General features: G+C 49.6%; 1 protein-coding gene across 1 annotated transcript in view; it reads left to right on the top strand.

The window, feature by feature from the left end:
• Nucleotides 1-18,330, top strand: part of DPP10 (dipeptidyl peptidase like 10) — a 260,103-nt gene that overhangs the window by 68,272 nt on the left and 173,501 nt on the right. The window lies entirely within an intron of this gene.

Raw genomic sequence — 18,330 nt, 5'->3', positions numbered from 1 at the left:
CACAGTATGCACAGCTGTCACTGTAATGTGGCATAGTATGAACAGGGGACACTATAATGTGGCACAGTATTAACAACTGTCACTGTAATATGGGACAGTATGAACAAAGGCACTCTAATGTGGCATAGTGGGAACACGGGGCACTGTAATGTTGCACAGTATGCACAGCTGCTACTATTATGTGTCACAGTATGAACAGGGGACACAATAATGTGGCACAGTATGAACAGGGGGCACTGTAATATGGCACAGTATGAACAGGGGACACTATAATATGGCACAGTATGAACACAGGGCACTGTAATGTGGCACAGTATGAACACAGGGCACTGTAATGTGGCACAGTATGAACAGGGGCACTGTAATGTGTACAATATGAACAGGGAGCACTGTAATGTGTCACAGTATGAACAGGGGGCACTGTAATGTGTCACAGTATGAACAGGGGGCACGGTAATGTGGCGTAGTATGAACAGGGGGCACTGTAATGTGGGACAGTATGAACTGGGGCACTGTAATGTGGGACAGTATGAACAGGGGCACTGTAATGTGGCACAGTATGAACAAGGAGCACTCTAATGTGGCACAGAATGAACAAGGTACACTCTAATGTGGCAAGTATGAATAGGAGGCACTCTAATGTGGCACAGTATGAATAGGAGGCACTCTAATGTGGCATAGTATGAATAGGAGGCACTCTAATGTGGCACAGAATAAAAAGTATATCACTCTTTCTGTCCAGATTGTCCCCATTGTGGGTCTATTGTGTATTATTATTTGTACACATTGTCAGTTGCTGTACATAGAAAAGCTATAATTATATTCTGAAATCTAGGTATAAACGTTCTGATGCCTTGCCTAAGCCTGTATTTACATAGTGTGTGTACTGGAGTTATCCCAGTATTCCAGGCTGGACAGATGCTGGCTGTACCATCCTGTAATCAGGATACATAGTGATGACCGGTCAGAATGTCATCAGTCAGAATACCGACATCCCAATGGTGAGAAGGTTAAGTGCCATATGTATCAAGCTTCTAAAAGTGATAAAGTGCAGAGTGATAAACAACCAGTCAATCAGCTCCTACCTGTCATTTTTCAAACCAAGCCCGTAACATGGCAGGTAGGAGCTGATTGGCTGGCTGTTTATCACTCTCCATTTTATCACTGTTTGAAGCTTGATACATATGGCCCTTAGTGAGGGCTGCATAGGCATGGAACTATATAAGATTATTTCATTTTTGTGATTGGTTGAAGTGAATATAGGTTGCTAGGTAGATCGGCTTAAAGGAATGGGGAGGTTACTTTGTGTGGGCTTAGCCTATCAGGAAGATATGGTAGGTTGTTTCAGAGCAGTACATAGAAACAATTTGCATATTGGCATTTCCTTTTTGGTCACATGGGGCATAAGTGGGCATTATGAGGCACCTAGACTTTTCAAAGATGGCTGGTGAGTTCTGCCTGTAGTGTGGCATGTCCACACTATGCTACAGTAAAGGGTGGAGAGACCTTCTCAACTCAGTTTATGCCTTTATTCAGATGGGGCATTCAGGTGCCACTATTTCATTTCGTTGGGGCATTTTGGTTGCCGCCATTTTACAGTTAGGGCGTTTCAGCCTCCGCCATTTTATAACCCTAGTGACTGGAGCTGGTTACCACGCTCTTTCCTTGCCATCCCTTTCCAGTATTAAGAGATGGCCCCTAGGTGTCAGTGGGTGTTTTCTCTCTCTGGTGGTTTGTAAATCCAACATGCTCTATAGATGTGGCATCAGATCTGTTACACTGTCCGGCCAGTAACTAGCTCGCTGGCAGCAGGATATGATTGCTTTCTCCTCGTGTCGCTCCATTATATCAGTAGAATATTACGTGGCTGCGTTCCTGCAGATCTGCATAAATGTCTCTTCATGACACAATTTACAGGATACAATTAAGGATGTTATAACACTGGGACAATGCACAGGAGATATTCCCCAAATGGACTCTTGCAGATGCTCAATTAGACAGTATAACTGAGACGACTTCTGCTGTCCACCGGGAAATCGCTCAATCCGGCAAGTTCAATTCATATTCCACTCCACGAACAGCAGCCTTAACAATGCTCGTGCAATAACATTACATGGCGTCCACTGAGGCAAAGGTGGGTGGGATATTGGAGACATTATCATGTTAGATTGCAGAAAGTTGGAGCTGAGAATATTATTCAGAATAGAGTTACGGGATAGCGTCTTCTATTGCAGCACCATGCAGAGTGGTGAGCGCTGCCTACCTAGAGATCAGTGACTGACACCTGGAGAGTGGTGAGTGCTGCCTACCTAGAGATCAGTGACTGACACCTGCAGAGTGGTGAGTGCTGCCTACCTAGAGATCAGTGACTGACACCTGGAGAGTGGTGAGTGCTGCCTACCTAGAGATCAGTGACTGACACCAGCAGAGTGGTGAGCGCTGCCTACCTAGAGATCAGTGACTGACACCTGGAGAGTGGTGAGCGCTGCCTACCTAGAGATCAGTGACTGACACCTGCAGAGTGGTGAGCGCTGCCTACCTAGAGATCAGTGACTGACACCTGGAGAGTGATGAGCGCTGCCTACCTAGAGATCAATGACTGACACCTGCAGAGTGGTGAGTGCTGCCTACCTAGAGATCAGTGACTGACACCTGCAGAGTGGTGAGCGCTGCCTACCTAGAGATCGGTGACTGACACCTGGAGAGTGGTGAGTGCTGCCTACCTAGAGATCAGTGACTGACACCAGCAGAGTGGTGAGTGCTGCCTACCTAGAGATCAGTGACTAACACCAGCAGAGTGGTGAGCGCTGCCTACCTAGAGATCAGTGACTGACACCAGCAGAGTGGTGAGCGCTGCCTACCAAGAGATCAGTGACGGACACCTGGAGAGTGGTGAGTGCTGCCTACCTAGAGATCAGTGACTGACACCTGGAGAGTGTTGAATGCTGCCTACCTAGAGATCAGTGACTGACACCTGGAGAGTGGTGAGTGCTGCCTACCTAGAGATCAGTGACTGACACCAGCAGAGTGGTGAGCGCTGCCTACCTAGAGATCAGTGACTGACACCTGGAGAGTGGTGAGTGCTGCCTACCTAGAGATCAGTGACTGACACCTGCAGAGTGGTGAGCGCTGCCTACCTAGAGATCAGTGACTGACACCTGGAGAGTGATGAGCGCTGCCTACCTAGAGATCAATGACTGACACCTGCAGAGTGGTGAGTGCTGCCTACCTAGAGATCAGTGACTGACACCTACAGAATGGTGAGTGCTGCCTACCTAGAGATCAGTGACTGACACCTGCAGAGTTGTGAGTTCTGCCTACCTAGAGATCGATGACTGACACCTGGAGAGTGGTGAGTGCTGCCTACCTAGAGATCAGTGACTGACACCAGCAGAGTGGTGAGTGCTGCCTACCTAGAGATCAGTGACTAACACCAGCAGAGTGGTGAGCGCTGCCTACCTAGAGATCAGTGACTGACACCAGCAGAGTGGTGAGCGCTGCCTACCAAGAGATCAGTGACGGACACCTGGAGAGTGGTGAGTGCTGCCTACCTAGAGATCAGTGACTGACACCTGCAGAGTGGTGAGCGCTGCCTACCTAGAGATCAGTGACTGACACCTGGAGAGTGATGAGCGCTGCCTACCTAGAGATCAATGACTGACACCTGCAGAGTGGTGAGTGCTGCCTACCTAGAGATCAGTGACTGACACCTACAGAATGGTGAGTGCTGCCTACCTAGAGATCAGTGACTGACACCTGCAGAGTGGTGAGTGGTGCCTACCTAGAGATCGATGACTGACACCTGGAGAGTGGTGAGTGCTGCCTACCAAGAGATCAGTGACGGACACCTGGAGAGTGGTGAGTGCTGCCTACCTAGAGATCAGTGACTGACACCTGGAGAGTGTTGAGTGCTGCCTACCTAGAGATCAAGGAATGACATCTGCAGAGTGGTGAGTGCTGCCTACCTAGAGATCAGTGACTGACATCTGCAGAGTGGTGATTGCTGCCTACCTAGAGATCAGTGACTGACACCAGCTGAGTGCTGCCTACCTAGAGATCAGTGACTGACACCAGCATAGTGGTGAGCACTGCCTGCCTAGAGATCAGTGACTGACACCTGGAGAGTGGTGAATGCTGCCTACCTAGAGATCAGTGACTGACACCTGGAGAGTGGTGAGTGCTGCCTACCTAGAGATCAGTGACTGACACCTGGAGAGTGGTGAGTGCTGCCTACCTAGAGATCAGTGACTGACACCTGGAGAGTGGTGAGTGCTGCCTACCTAGAGATCAGTGACTGACACCTGGAGAGTGGTGAGCGCTGCTTACCTAGAGATCAGTGACTGACACCTGGAGAGTGGTGAATGCTGCTTACCTAGAGATAAGTGACTGACACCTGGAGAGTGGTGAGCGCTGCCAACCCAGAGATCAGTGACTGACACCTGGAGAGTGGTGAGCCCTGCCTACCTAGAGATCAGTGACTGACACCTGGAGAGTGATGAGCGCTGCCTACCTAGAGATCAATGACTGACACCTGCAGAGTGGTGAGTGCTGCCTACCTAGAGATCAGTGACTGACACCTACAGAATGGTGAGTGCTGCCTACCTAGAGATCAGTGACTGACACCTGCAGAGTGGTGAGCGCTGCCTACCTAGAGATCAGTGACTGACACCTGGAGAGTGATGAGCGCTGCCTACCTAGAGATCAATGACTGACACCTGCAGAGTGGTGAGTGCTGCCTACCTAGAGATCAGTGACTGACACCTACAGAATGGTGAGTGCTGCCTACCTAGAGATCAGTGACTGACACCTGCAGAGTTGTGAGTTCTGCCTACCTAGAGATCGATGACTGACACCTGGAGAGTGGTGAGTGCTGCCTACCTAGAGATCAGTGACTGACACCAGCAGAGTGGTGAGTGCTGCCTACCTAGAGATCAGTGACTAACACCAGCAGAGTGGTGAGCGCTGCCTACCTAGAGATCAGTGACTGACACCAGCAGAGTGGTGAGCGCTGCCTACCAAGAGATCAGTGACGGACACCTGGAGAGTGGTGAGTGCTGCCTACCTAGAGATCAGTGACTGACACCTGCAGAGTGGTGAGCGCTGCCTACCTAGAGATCAGTGACTGACACCTGGAGAGTGATGAGCGCTGCCTACCTAGAGATCAATGACTGACACCTGCAGAGTGGTGAGTGCTGCCTACCTAGAGATCAGTGACTGACACCTACAGAATGGTGAGTGCTGCCTACCTAGAGATCAGTGACTGACACCTGCAGAGTGGTGAGTGGTGCCTACCTAGAGATCGATGACTGACACCTGGAGAGTGGTGAGTGCTGCCTACCAAGAGATCAGTGACGGACACCTGGAGAGTGGTGAGTGCTGCCTACCTAGAGATCAGTGACTGACACCTGGAGAGTGTTGAGTGCTGCCTACCTAGAGATCAAGGAATGACATCTGCAGAGTGGTGAGTGCTGCCTACCTAGAGATCAGTGACTGACATCTGCAGAGTGGTGATTGCTGCCTACCTAGAGATCAGTGACTGACACCAGCTGAGTGCTGCCTACCTAGAGATCAGTGACTGACACCAGCATAGTGGTGAGCACTGCCTGCCTAGAGATCAGTGACTGACACCTGGAGAGTGGTGAATGCTGCCTACCTAGAGATCAGTGACTGACACCTGGAGAGTGGTGAGTGCTGCCTACCTAGAGATCAGTGACTGACACCTGGAGAGTGGTGAGTGCTGCCTACCTAGAGATCAGTGACTGACACCTGGAGAGTGGTGAGTGCTGCCTACCTAGAGATCAGTGACTGACACCTGGAGAGTGGTGAGCGCTGCTTACCTAGAGATCAGTGACTGACACCTGGAGAGTGGTGAATGCTGCTTACCTAGAGATAAGTGACTGACACCTGGAGAGTGGTGAGCGCTGCCAACCCAGAGATCAGTGACTGACACCTGGAGAGTGGTGAGCCCTGCCTACCTAGAGATCAGTGACTGACACCTGGAGAGTGATGAGCGCTGCCTACCTAGAGATCAATGACTGACACCTGCAGAGTGGTGAGTGCTGCCTACCTAGAGATCAGTGACTGACACCTACAGAATGGTGAGTGCTGCCTACCTAGAGATCAGTGACTGACACCAGCAGAGTGGTGAGCGCTGTCTATCTATAGATCAGTGACTGACACCGGCAGAGTGGTGAGTGCTACCTACCTAGAGATCAGTGACTGACACCAGCAAAGTGGTGAGCGCTGTCTATCTATAGATCAGTGACTGACACCGGCAGAGTGGTGAGTCCTACCTACCTAGAGATCAGTGACTGACACCAGCAAAGTGGTGAGCGCTGTCTATCTATAGATCAGTGACTGACACCGGCAGAGTGGTGAGTGCTACCTACCTAGAGATCAGTGACTGACACCGGCAAAGTGGTGAGCGCTGTCTACCTAGAGATCAGTGACTGACACCGGCAGAGTGGTGAGTGCTGCCTACCTAGAAATCAGTGACTGACACCGGCATATTGGTGAGCGCTGCCTACCTAGAGATCAGTGACTGACACCAGCAGAGAAGGGAGGGCTGCCTACCTAGAGATCAGTGACTGACACCGGCATAGTGGTGAGCGCTGCCTACCTAGAGATCAGTGACTGACACCAGCAGAGAGGGGAGTGCTGCCTACCTAGAGATCAGTGACTGACACCAGCAAAGTGGTGAGCGCTGTCTATCTATAGATCAGTGACTGACACCGGCAGAGTGGTGAGTCCTACCTACCTAGAGATCAGTGACTGACACCAGCAAAGTGGTGAGCGCTGTCTAGCTATAGATCAGTGACTGACACCGGCAGAGTGGTGAGTGCTACCTACCTAGAGATCAGTGACTGACACCGGCAAAGTGGTGAGCGCTGTCTACCTAGAGATCAGTGACTGACACCGGCAGAGTGGTGAGTGCTGCCTACCTAGAGATCAGTGACGGACACCGGCAGAGTGGTGAGTGCTGCCTACCTAGAGATCAGTGTCGGACACCGGCAGAGTGGTGAGTGCTGCCTACCTAGAGATCAGTGACTGACACCGGCATAGTGGTGAGCGCTGCCTACCTAGAGATCAGTGACTGACACCAGCAGAGAGGGGAGGGCTGTCTACCTAGAGATCAGTGACTGACACCGGCATAGTGGTGAGCGCTGCCTACCTAGAGATCAGTGACTGACACCAGCAGAGAGGGGAGTGCTGCCTACCTAGAGATCAGTGACTGACACCAGCAGAGTGGTGAGCGCTGCCTACCTAGAGATCAGTGACTGACACCTGCAAAGTGGTGAGTGCTGCCTACCTAGAGATCAGTGACTGACACCTGGAGAGTGGTGATTGCTGCCTACCTAGAGATCAGTGACTGACACCAGCTGAGTGGTGAGTGCTGCCTACCTAGAGATCAGTGACTGACACCGGCATAGTGGTGAGCGCTGCCTACCTAGAGATCAGTGACTGACACCAGCAGAGAGGGGAGGGTTGCCTACCTAGAGATCAGTGACTGACACCGGCATAGTGGTGAGCGCTGTCTACCTTGAGATCAGTGACTGACACCAGCAGAGAGGGGAGTGCTGCCTACCTAGAGATCAGTGACTGACACCAGCAGAGTGGTGAGTTCTGCCTACCTAGAGATCAGTGACTGACACCAGCAGAGTGGTGAGCGCTGCCTACCTAGAGATCAGTGACTGACACCAGCAGAGTGGTGAGCGCTGCCTACCTAGACATCAGTAACTGACACCTGCAGAGTGGTGAGCGCTGCCTACCTAGAGATCAGTGACTGACACTAGCTGAGTGGTGAGTGCTGCCTACCTAGAGATCAGTGACTAACACCAGCAGAGTGGTGAGCGCTGCCTACCTAGAGATCTGTGACTGACACCAGCAGAGTGGTGAGTGCTGCCTACCTAGAGATCAGTGACTGACACTAGCAGAGTGGTGAGTGCTGCCTACCTAGAGATCAGTGACTGACACCAGCAGAGTGGTGAGTGCTGCCTACCTAGATATCAGTGACTGACACCAGCAAAGAGGGGAGTGCTGCCTACCTAGAGATCAGTGAGTGACACCAGCAGAGTGGTGAGTGCTGCCTACCTAGAGATCAGTGACTGACACCAGCAGAGTGGTGGGTGCTCCCTAAATAGAGATCAGTGACTGACATCGGCAGAGATGAGAGTGCTGCCTACCTAGAGATCAGCGTACTAGGCCAGTAATTAACCTCTCCATAAAAATCCATAATAGATACCGAGGGATCAGCAATTAACCCCTTCCCTAATAGAATCGAGCCAACCAATGATCAACCCATTCTATAACAGACCAGCAGACCAGTGATTAACCCCTTTCTTAATTGACTCCAGCCGATCAGTGATAAACCTTTCTTTAACAAAGACCAGGCTGTAGGTGTCACCTCTCACTGATTAACCCCTTGGGGGGGGGGAGTGAGAGGCGACACCTAGAGCCCTCGCAAATAAATTGAAGCACTGATAAAATGCTATTCCGGTGAGACTGCTTCCAGTAACCCTCTCTCACCTGGAACCGCTGTCACCTGTGGGTAAGTAACCTGAATATTCATAGGATTATGTTTAATCTGTCTTCAAACCATTTCCCAATTACCTTCCTTCCCCGGAATTGCCAGGCAGTAGCTTCCAGCGGCGAAGCAGGGAGCCGGGAATTGTGTTGTCTCTTAGCACAGTAGACTGAGGCTAAAAGATAACGAGGAGAGAAAATGTATTAACAACCTGTCCATCTGCCCAAGGACTCCGCAATAAATTCCAAAGGAAACTTTCTGTGCATAAGTACATGGGCCTGATTCATGCTTGTAAATCAAGCAAGTAACTTTATCTGGAATAAAAAAACATTGGGGTTATTTAGACCTGATCAGTTCTTTAGAACACAGCGATCAGATAGCCGCCGCCCCGCCAAATCGATCAATAATCGCTGAAAACCCTCTATGTGTCATCGCGCCAGTCCTGCAAAACCATCTCTCCTCCATAGTGTGGAATATCGGTCATTCCGTATAAATCACTATTAAGATTTATTACAATAAGTAATTGCATCTTAACGTTTGGAAAGCAAAGTTATATCTTTGATAGGCAAGCAATATCATTTGGCCGTAATCTGGCAGAAGAGAGAACGTAACCTCACAGGTGTCATTGATAATTGATGGTGTAATTAGCCCTTCGGGCATCTTGAGGATGACATTCTTACTTGTAGAGAACCTTAACGTGTGGCTTCAGGCAAATAAAGCGCTGGCAAAATGATAAAATGAGTGACACAAAATTTCCCTTCAAAATGTATGGCAGAAGATGTTAATCGCTGATCATTATACGCTGAGGGGGGGGGGGGGGGGGGGGGATGAATACAGACAGGGGGTAGGGCAAAAATATTTTTAGTCTGGAGTTGAATAAGAGCATTTTATATGTACACGCACACACAGACATTTAAGGGTTTATTTTGTTGGGAGCCAATTAGCCTACCAGTATATTTTTGGATTGTGGGAGGAAACCGGAGCACCCATGGGAAACCCACTCAAGCGCAGGGAGAATATACAAACTCCGCACAGTTCGGGCCATGGTGGGATTTGAACCCATGACTTCATTGCTGTGAGGCAGTAATGCTAACCATTACACCGTCCGTACTGCCCTTTATATATAACACATGGTGGGGATAGAACCCATGACCTCAGCGCTGTGAGGCAGTAACCATTACACCATCCGTACTGCCCCGTATATATAACACATGGTGGGGATAGAACCCATGACCTCAGTGCTGTGAGGCAGTAATGCTAACCATTACACCATCCGTACTGCCCCGTATACATGGTGGGGATAGAACCCATGACTTCAGTGCTGTGAGGCAGTAATGTAACTATTACACCATCCGTACTGCCCCGTATATATAACACATGGTGGGGATAGGACCATGACCTCAGCGCTGTGAGGCAGTAATGTAACCATTACACCGTCCTTACTGCCCCGTATATATAACACATGGTGGGGATGGAACCCATGATCTCAGTGCTGTGAGGCAGTAATGCTAACCATTACACCGTCCGTACTGCCCCGTATATATAACACATGGTGGGGATAGAACCCATGACCTCAGCGCTGTGAGGTAGTAATGCTAACCATTACACCATCCGTACTGCCCCGTATATATAACACATGGTGGGAATAGAACCCATGACCTCAGTTCTGTAAGGCATTACACCATCCATACTACCCCGTATATATAACACATGGTGGGGATAGAACCCATGACCTCAGTGCTGTGAGGCAGTAATGTAACCATTACACCGTCTGTACTGCCCCATATATATAACACATGGTGGGAATAGAACCCATGACCTCAGTGCTGTGAGGCAGTAATGCTAACCATTACACAGTCCGTACTGCCCGTATATATAACACATGGTGGGGATAGAACCCATGACTTCAGTGCTGTGAGGCAGTAATGCTACCCATGTAATGACCTCCTCCCTCATCCTGTAGTGTTTGCAATTCCTCCGTAATTGAGATATAAAAATAAATGAAAAATGTGTTCTTGAAAAAATGCATGTAATTAAAAAATGTTAATAGTATTGCAACTAATGCTGGGTACGCACTAAACAATGTGTGTACCCATGCAACAGCACCATACATCCCATTGTCTGATGTATCGTTGTCATACCAATGGGCATGCAGCATGCCGGACATGATGACTTAGGGAATGACTCGCTGGAGCGTGTGAACACGGGGGACACACATAGCGATGTGGCCTACAGTATATATTGTTCCAATCCACTTCGGAATGATATGTCATCTGATTCAGTGGCGGATCTTGTGGGTGGTGAGCCCAGGTGCAGAAATGTAATTTGGGGAGCCAAAGTGTGACCAGGGGAGGCAAAGGGTGACAGTGAAATGCAGTGGGTGACAGGAAGAGTGTGACAGGGGCAGCAGTAGGCCTCTTAGTCCTCAGGGGCCCTTGTGCACTGCACAGCTGCACTAATGGTAGTTTCACCTCTGATATGATTAATTGCGTAGTGTGTACCCAGCTTTATCTACTGAAAGCTGATTCAGTGGCCGCTTGTGGCAGTGATGTCACAACAGGGGTGCGGACCACTTTCGATTGTTATCCTTGAAGAGAGTGACATTAAATGCAGACTCCTCCACAGTGATAGGAGACAGGTGCTGCAGTGTGAGATTAACCTGCAGCACTTGGCTCCTGTCACTGAGAAGGAGCCGGCAGTGTTGGAAGAGTCTCCAGGGGAAGTAGCACATCCTTGTAGTGAGGTAATTGGGGGCATGCACAACAAAGCCACACGCCCTTTAGTGATGTCAGCAGCCCCATAAAGCTATGCACATAGACACTCCCCCTTTTAGTTTTAGGGACAGCTCACCTGAGCAATAGAAGGATGTTGTTGTATAACCAGAAGTATAAGACATTTTTTAAAAGGCAATTTCATGATTTTACCCTGTCAATTTGTGTATATTATATATATATATATATATATATATATATATATATATGTTCCCTACTTTTAAAGTCTCCTCTCCAGGAGAACCCCGGAGAGGAAACTGTCAGCAGCACTTGGGGTCCTGATGTCGATGCAATTTGCATCTTTAGCCCCGACCCTTCCCCTAAAAGCCGGAATCCGGGAGGTTTGTCCACCTTTCGAGGCGCCGGGAGGGAGACCCAATTTTACGGCCATACCGGGAGGGTAGGCAACCCTGATATATATACAGATGTAGCGCCGCTCATCCAGCGCCAGGGCTCGCCAGACCACCCCCCACTGGCGAGCGGCGCAACATCTGACTGGGATGCTCGAGCATCCCAAATGCACGCGCATCTGAGTTTCCTGTCAGTGGGAGGACAGGAACCTGCCCCCCCCCCCAACCCTGCCCGTCTCCGGGAGATAGGCTGGTTAGGGGGGGGGGGGCGGGGAGGTGGCGTAACGCGGCGGGGACCTGCGGCGAAAGGGCGGGAACCCGGGGGTGCCCCCATTGCAAGGGGACACACGCTCGTCTCGTGCACGCTCTGCCCTTCCGGCGGCTGGCGGGGGCTGTCGCATAGCGAATTCACCGCTAGCCCTTGCAAAGATGAAAGCAGCTTCATCTGTAATATATATATATATATATATATATATATATATCTATATCGTATGTGGGCCGTCACTCTCCCTTCGAATGCGAATGCCCTGGTGCCCTGCATGTAGATAAACACATGTGAGGAAGAAAGACGGCACTCCAGAGGGAGTTGGTGAAAATACTTTTTATGAATCATGCATAAAGAAATGTGCCAATGTTTCGGGGCTGGCACGCCCCTTTGTCAATGCAAAAAACAAAGTGAAGTGACGTTTTTTGCCTTGACAAAGGGGCGTGCCAGCCCCAAAATGTTGGCGCATTTCTTTATATATATTTATTTATATATATATATATATTGTTTTTAAACACACATTTAGAGCTGTCTTTTTCTATTAGTTTTAGACTTCCATGGATTAGGGGAGCTGTTGCTATCCTCGCGTGGCAGCTGCATGTCAATGAATATTGAATGTTACACAAATGGGACCACGCTCCCAAGGGGAATATACTGACAGATGCTTAGTAACTACATGCAGTAGCGCCGGAATCACTGCGTCCTCCAGTCACAGTGGTGGCAGCAGAAATGTCGGAACTTTATACAACTTTCCTACATAAGTCATCAAATCTTATCACTAAGAACATAATGGTCTGTAATGAGCCGGAACGTGATCATGTCCCATCCCCCCCCCCCAACACTTACCGCATGGAGAGCCCAAGGATTCCTCTCCTCCAGTGTTCCTGCTCTGCCTCAGTAATGCGTTCCTGCATCTGCCAGGAATGCCAATGAGGCCGCAGGGACTGGGCTCGCTACCTGTTCCCTGCAAAGTCACTTCTCAGTTCAAGATGGTGATTCCCTGTTAATTAATCCCCCAGAGATTTAGCTGCTATTTCCAGCGAGTATCGATGGGCGGTTTAGGAAAATCTGCTGTTTAAGGTAAAACACCAGAGAGCTCATGAATTTTTCATATTTCTGCTGTTAAACCAGCCACATGTTCCCGGGACTGGTGAGCCCCGGAGAGCCGCAATACATTATATGCAGGAATAAAGTGCTGATCTGATAAATTCAGGGGACCAGGAAAAACCGCCAAGAGACCACCAACAGTGCAACTTCAGGATTATCTCTGTATCAGGGCGCCCAGATGTCGGGGACCCCCTGTATGGGGTCTCAGGTCTTTGTGTCTGATGTCCTCTGGTCCTCTCCTCTATCCTGAATCCAGGGTGTAGCTGCCATACTGTAGGTGCAGGTGGTGCAGGCTGCTATGGGGCCAGAGCTGAGAGGGGCCACCTTCCCCTGTCACAGTTACATGTGTTATATACATTGGTGTAGCTACCATAGGTGCAGGGAGTGCAGCTGCTGTGGGGCCCAGAGCTGAGGGGGCCCACCTTCCCTGTCACAGTTACATGTGTTATATACAGAGGTGTAGTTACCATAGGTGCAGGGAGTGCAGCTGCTATGGGCCCAGAGCTGAGAGGGGCCACCTTCCCTGTCACAGTTACATGTGTTATATACAGGGGTGTAGCTACCATAGGTGCAGGGAGTGCAGCTGCTATGGGGCCCAGAGATGAGAGGGCCACCTTCCCTGTCACAGTTACATGTGTTATATACATTGGTGTAGCTACCATAGGTGCTGGGAGTGCAGCTGCTGTGGGGCCCAGAGCTGAGGGGGCCCACCTTCCCTGTCACAGTTACATGTGTTATATACAGGGGTGCAGCTACCACAGGTGCAGGGAGTGCAGATGCTATGGGGCCCAGAGCTGAGAGGGGCCACCTTCCCCTGTCAGTTACATGTGTTATATACAGATGTAGCTACCATAGGTGAAGGTGGTGCAGCTGCTATGGGGCCCAGATCTTAGAGGGGCCACCTTCCCTGTCACAGTTACATGTGTTATATACAGGGGTATAGCTACCATAGGTGCAGGGGGTGCAGCTGCTATGGGGCCCAGAGCTGAGAGGGGCCACCTTCCCTGTCACAGTTACATGTGTTATATACAGGAGGTAGCTACCATAGGTGAAGGTGTGCAGCTGCTATGGGGCCCAGATCTTAGAGGGGCCATCTTCCCTGTCAGTTACATGTGTTATATACAGGGGTATAGCTACATAGGTGCAGGGGGTGCAGCTGCTATGGGGCCCAGAGCTGAGAGGGGCCACCTTCCCTGTCACAGTTATATGTGTTATATAAAGGTGTGTAATTACCATAGGTGGTGCAGTTGCTATGGGGCCAGAGCTGAGAGGGGCCACCTTCCCTGTCACAGTTACATGTGTTATATACAGGGGTGTAACTATCATAGGTGCAGGGGTGCAGCTGCTATGGGTCCCAGAGCTGAGAGGGACCTACAAGTATATAGATATGCCACTGCATAAATAATTTACTTCGCCCAAATCGTACCGTGGTTTGATAGGATAAGAAAGGAGGAGGTGGCCTTATGAAAAGTAAGCATGGCATCACAGGGGTGTGGTATTACACATTAGACCCCGCACTGTAATGCCCATTCCACATTTTAGAAAACTCTGTAATACCCATAACACATAAAGCCACGCACTGTAATGCCCCTTACACATTGTGCCACACATCATGATGCCCATTACATACTATGGGCAGATGTACTAAGGGGAAAATGCGGTAAAACCTGTTTTACCACATTTTCCTATGTATTAAAACCCCGCCGCCTCGTTACCGCAGTGAAGGGTATCGCCATCTTTTGGTGGCGATACCCTATAGAAGCCTATGGGCTCCTTTCGCCGCCCGACGCCTCCGCTGCAAACCCGCTGACCCCCCCTCCCTCTGGCTTACCTTAGTCCAGGTCCTCCTGGACCCGGAAGGTAAGCCCTTCCTCCCCCTAGTAACGCAGCCGGACGTCCTTCCGGCTGCAGGGGGGAGGAAGAGGTGCCGGGGACAGCTAAGCAGGCATGAGGGGAAAGTCAGGCGGCAGGGAGATGACGCACAGCACAGTACAGGTATCGCGGGGGGTCTCCGTCACCGCACCGCGATGCCAGCTGCATATGTTAGTACATATGCGCTGGTATCGCGGCGGGCAGGCGGCGATGTATTTTAATACATCCCGCCCTATATAACCAAACCGTAATGCCAATTACACATAAGGCCACACACCATGCCCATTACACATTGTGCCACACATCATGATGCCCATTACATACTATATAACAAACCATAATGCCCATTATATATTTGACACATAAGTGCCGCTTACCTACATGCTCATTGCTAGGGGATTCATGCTTGATGTAAGTGACTTTATGCTCGATGCCCAAGGGGGCTTCATGCTTTTTGCCAAGGGGGAATACATGCTTGTTTCCAAGAGGGAGTGAAATGCTCATTGCAAAAGAGGAGTGAAATTGCTTTTTGCCAAAGGTGGGGGGGATTGCTCGTTGCCAAGGGGGAGTGAGACTCATAACTGCTGCATGCACATAATCAAAAGAAATGATAGCCAGGCAGAGAGAGCTATGTGCTGCCCAGCTGTATAGTCTAAGCAGATCCGTCGATATTTCAATTCTCCCGCTGGGCCACGAGCCAATACCACTAATGGCACTCCTGATTGGCTGCCGGGCCGCATGCTCCTTTTGGCTCGGGGGCCAGTGCGAGGGGAGATATGAAAATATTGATGGACCTGCTTAAACTATACAGCGGGCAGCTCACAGCTCTCTCTGCCCGGCGGTCATTTGTTTAAATTGTCTAATGGGTGGTGCGGTGCACCCCCGGACCAACCCTTAGATTCGCCTATAGAACTTGGGTCCACAGAACTGACTAACGCCCCCCCCCCCCCCCCCCACACACACACACACATTTCCTGGACTTTAGCTGGGCTTTGCATGACAATGACCGTATACTGTATGTTTTACAGTGTCCGCTGTTTGCAGCTCTGTATTTCCAGGGCCAATGTGCTGCAAGCAATACTTATTTATAACAAATAATGTCAGCAGCTGCCAGGGTCGGCCTAGACCAGGAAATATCCACTGCTTTGCAATGTAGTCTACATTTACGTTCTCAATCTTCATAATGTCGACATGTTTGCATGGACTGGGCAGAGGAGGATTAGGGTTAGATATTAGGGGGAGGGCTGGGAACCCCTGCAGCTGGACAGCCGTGCCATGCACAATAGCGCAGGATCGTAAAGTGACCACTTTTCTGACTAATTGCCTGCACCGACTCTAATCTGGGATTCCCCTAAGATAGCGTCCTTATGCCACCCCTCAGCTACCGGCCGAGTCATCAGGCAGCAAGGGGACCTGATCCCTGTATAGGTGCCAGGCTCATTGCAGCTACCACTTGGACAAACCGCCATGGAAAAGGTGCAGCCATTTTTAAACTGGCCCTGGCTGAAACCTAGTTGGAACTTGCGGACCAGCAGCCAATCAGGAGCTGCCACAGAAGGGGGGGGGGAACGACAACTGAATATTATCAATCCATTCCGAGTGGATCCCTCCACCTCTAGCGACCTTCCCCATGCATGCGCAGATTGAGTTTACTCATGCACAGGGAAGACCTCTGGAGGTGGAGGGATCCACTCGGAATGTTCTGAGGGGATGATTCAGCCCCATCCCTGCTTGAGAGAAGGGCTGCCACTGTGCACAGAGCCCTCTGAAAAGGGAGAAATCCTCTCACCATCAAATGGACCTCCCTCCACCGTGTGCAGCTTACTCAGCGCTGCGATGGTCATGGGGAGATTGGGGCCGCTGATGACTAGCTGGGCCTACCTGCATTTTTGTGCGGCACTCCCAGAAAACGCTGGGATGCCGGCCACAAGCGATGACTGGCTGTCAATGAACCAGCGTATGGCATGCGATCACAGACTGTCGCTGGCTGTGGCGGCACGGAGGGCTAGTGCATGCGCAGTCACATCCCTGTAATCAATGTTGTATTAGGCCCCTAGGACTCTAGAATTCCTTCTGTTCAGAAAAAGTGGTCTGCTGGCTATTAACGCCATCTGAAGATGGCATTTATTCAGCAATGGGCCCTTTGCATTTTTCCCAGATTATATAGATTTCCCAACAACTTTTTTCCCAGTGCTAAACACTTACAATAAATCAATTATTGTCATTGTGGTTCTAGCTTTATAGTATTATTATACACAGCATCAGATGTTCCGTATGACTCAGGAGGATTTGGCGATAAGATGGATAAGTCACCATGCTCAGATCCACCGCCCACCTGTTCTACATTATCTCAATTACTCCCCCTATTTACTTTATTGCATAAAGCACATGCGGCACAAACGCATATTGACATTGGTAATATAAGACTAACATTAGTAACAGAAATCCAAGGCACTATTTTTTTTTTTTTTAAATAATAAATTTTTATTAAGTCTTGCACAGGTACAAAATAAAGGAAGACAGTTTTGCATAGCAACTGAGTGTACATAAATGAATGATCAAATGAAAGGAGAATTCTTAACATCAAGGTACACACTGTGAAAAATTTGGCTAATTCACAATCAATAAGCAAGACTTATATTTATTGAAGAGGAGGTAAGAAGAAAGAGAGAAGGAATAGGGAGAGAACCAAGAGGGATGGGGGAGGGTAAGGGGTTAGATCCCAATGTGTGCCGTGGTGTAATAAGGACACTGCGTCGGCCCCAGCAGGGGTCATGCTCCCAATGTGGAACTATTCAGCCGAGGAATGTGGAGGTGAGGAGAGGACTGATAAATCTGAGGGATCAGTGTAGGTGAGTGATAGGCCTCGTGATTCTCTGTGTTCGCTCCATTTGAGCCATTTGATATGGATCGACGAGGCTGAGGATGAGTATTTAACGTTGGCGGTCTCAAATAGGAAATGTTTATGAGTAGTATTAGCAATATGCGAGATTGAAGGTACCACTGGAGATTTCCAATGTTGGCCGATGGCTGCCTTAGTTGAAATCAAAATATGCCTAAGTATATAAAGATCCCCCCCAGAGAGTAACATGGTACGATGCAGTAACGCCACTATCGGGTCAGGAGGGACGTGAACCCTCAGGACCTCACTAATGAGGGAGAATACTTCAGACCACAGCGGACGTATCAGTAAACAGTCCCAAAAAATGTGGTAGATTGAACCAACGCCACCACAGCCCCTCCAACAGAGCTTGGATACGGCAGGCCAGATTCCATGTAGCCGCTGAGGGGTGAAGTATGCCCTCTGACATAATTTATAAAACATCTCTGAGTGGTGTAAACATTTGGACATTTTAAAACCAGAATGGACAATGGAGTCCCATTCCTCCTCAGTGAAAGTGATGGAGAGATCTGCTACCCATTTTAATTGCGCCGGCAGTT

This window comes from Crinia signifera, chromosome 7, assembly GCF_055691185.1.
Source record: "Crinia signifera chromosome 7, ASM5569118v1, whole genome shotgun sequence".
NCBI classification, from domain to species: domain Eukaryota; kingdom Metazoa; phylum Chordata; class Amphibia; order Anura; family Myobatrachidae; genus Crinia; species Crinia signifera.
The sequence above is the reverse complement of the archived record's forward strand: the minus strand, read 5'-3'. Positions and strand labels throughout refer to the sequence as shown.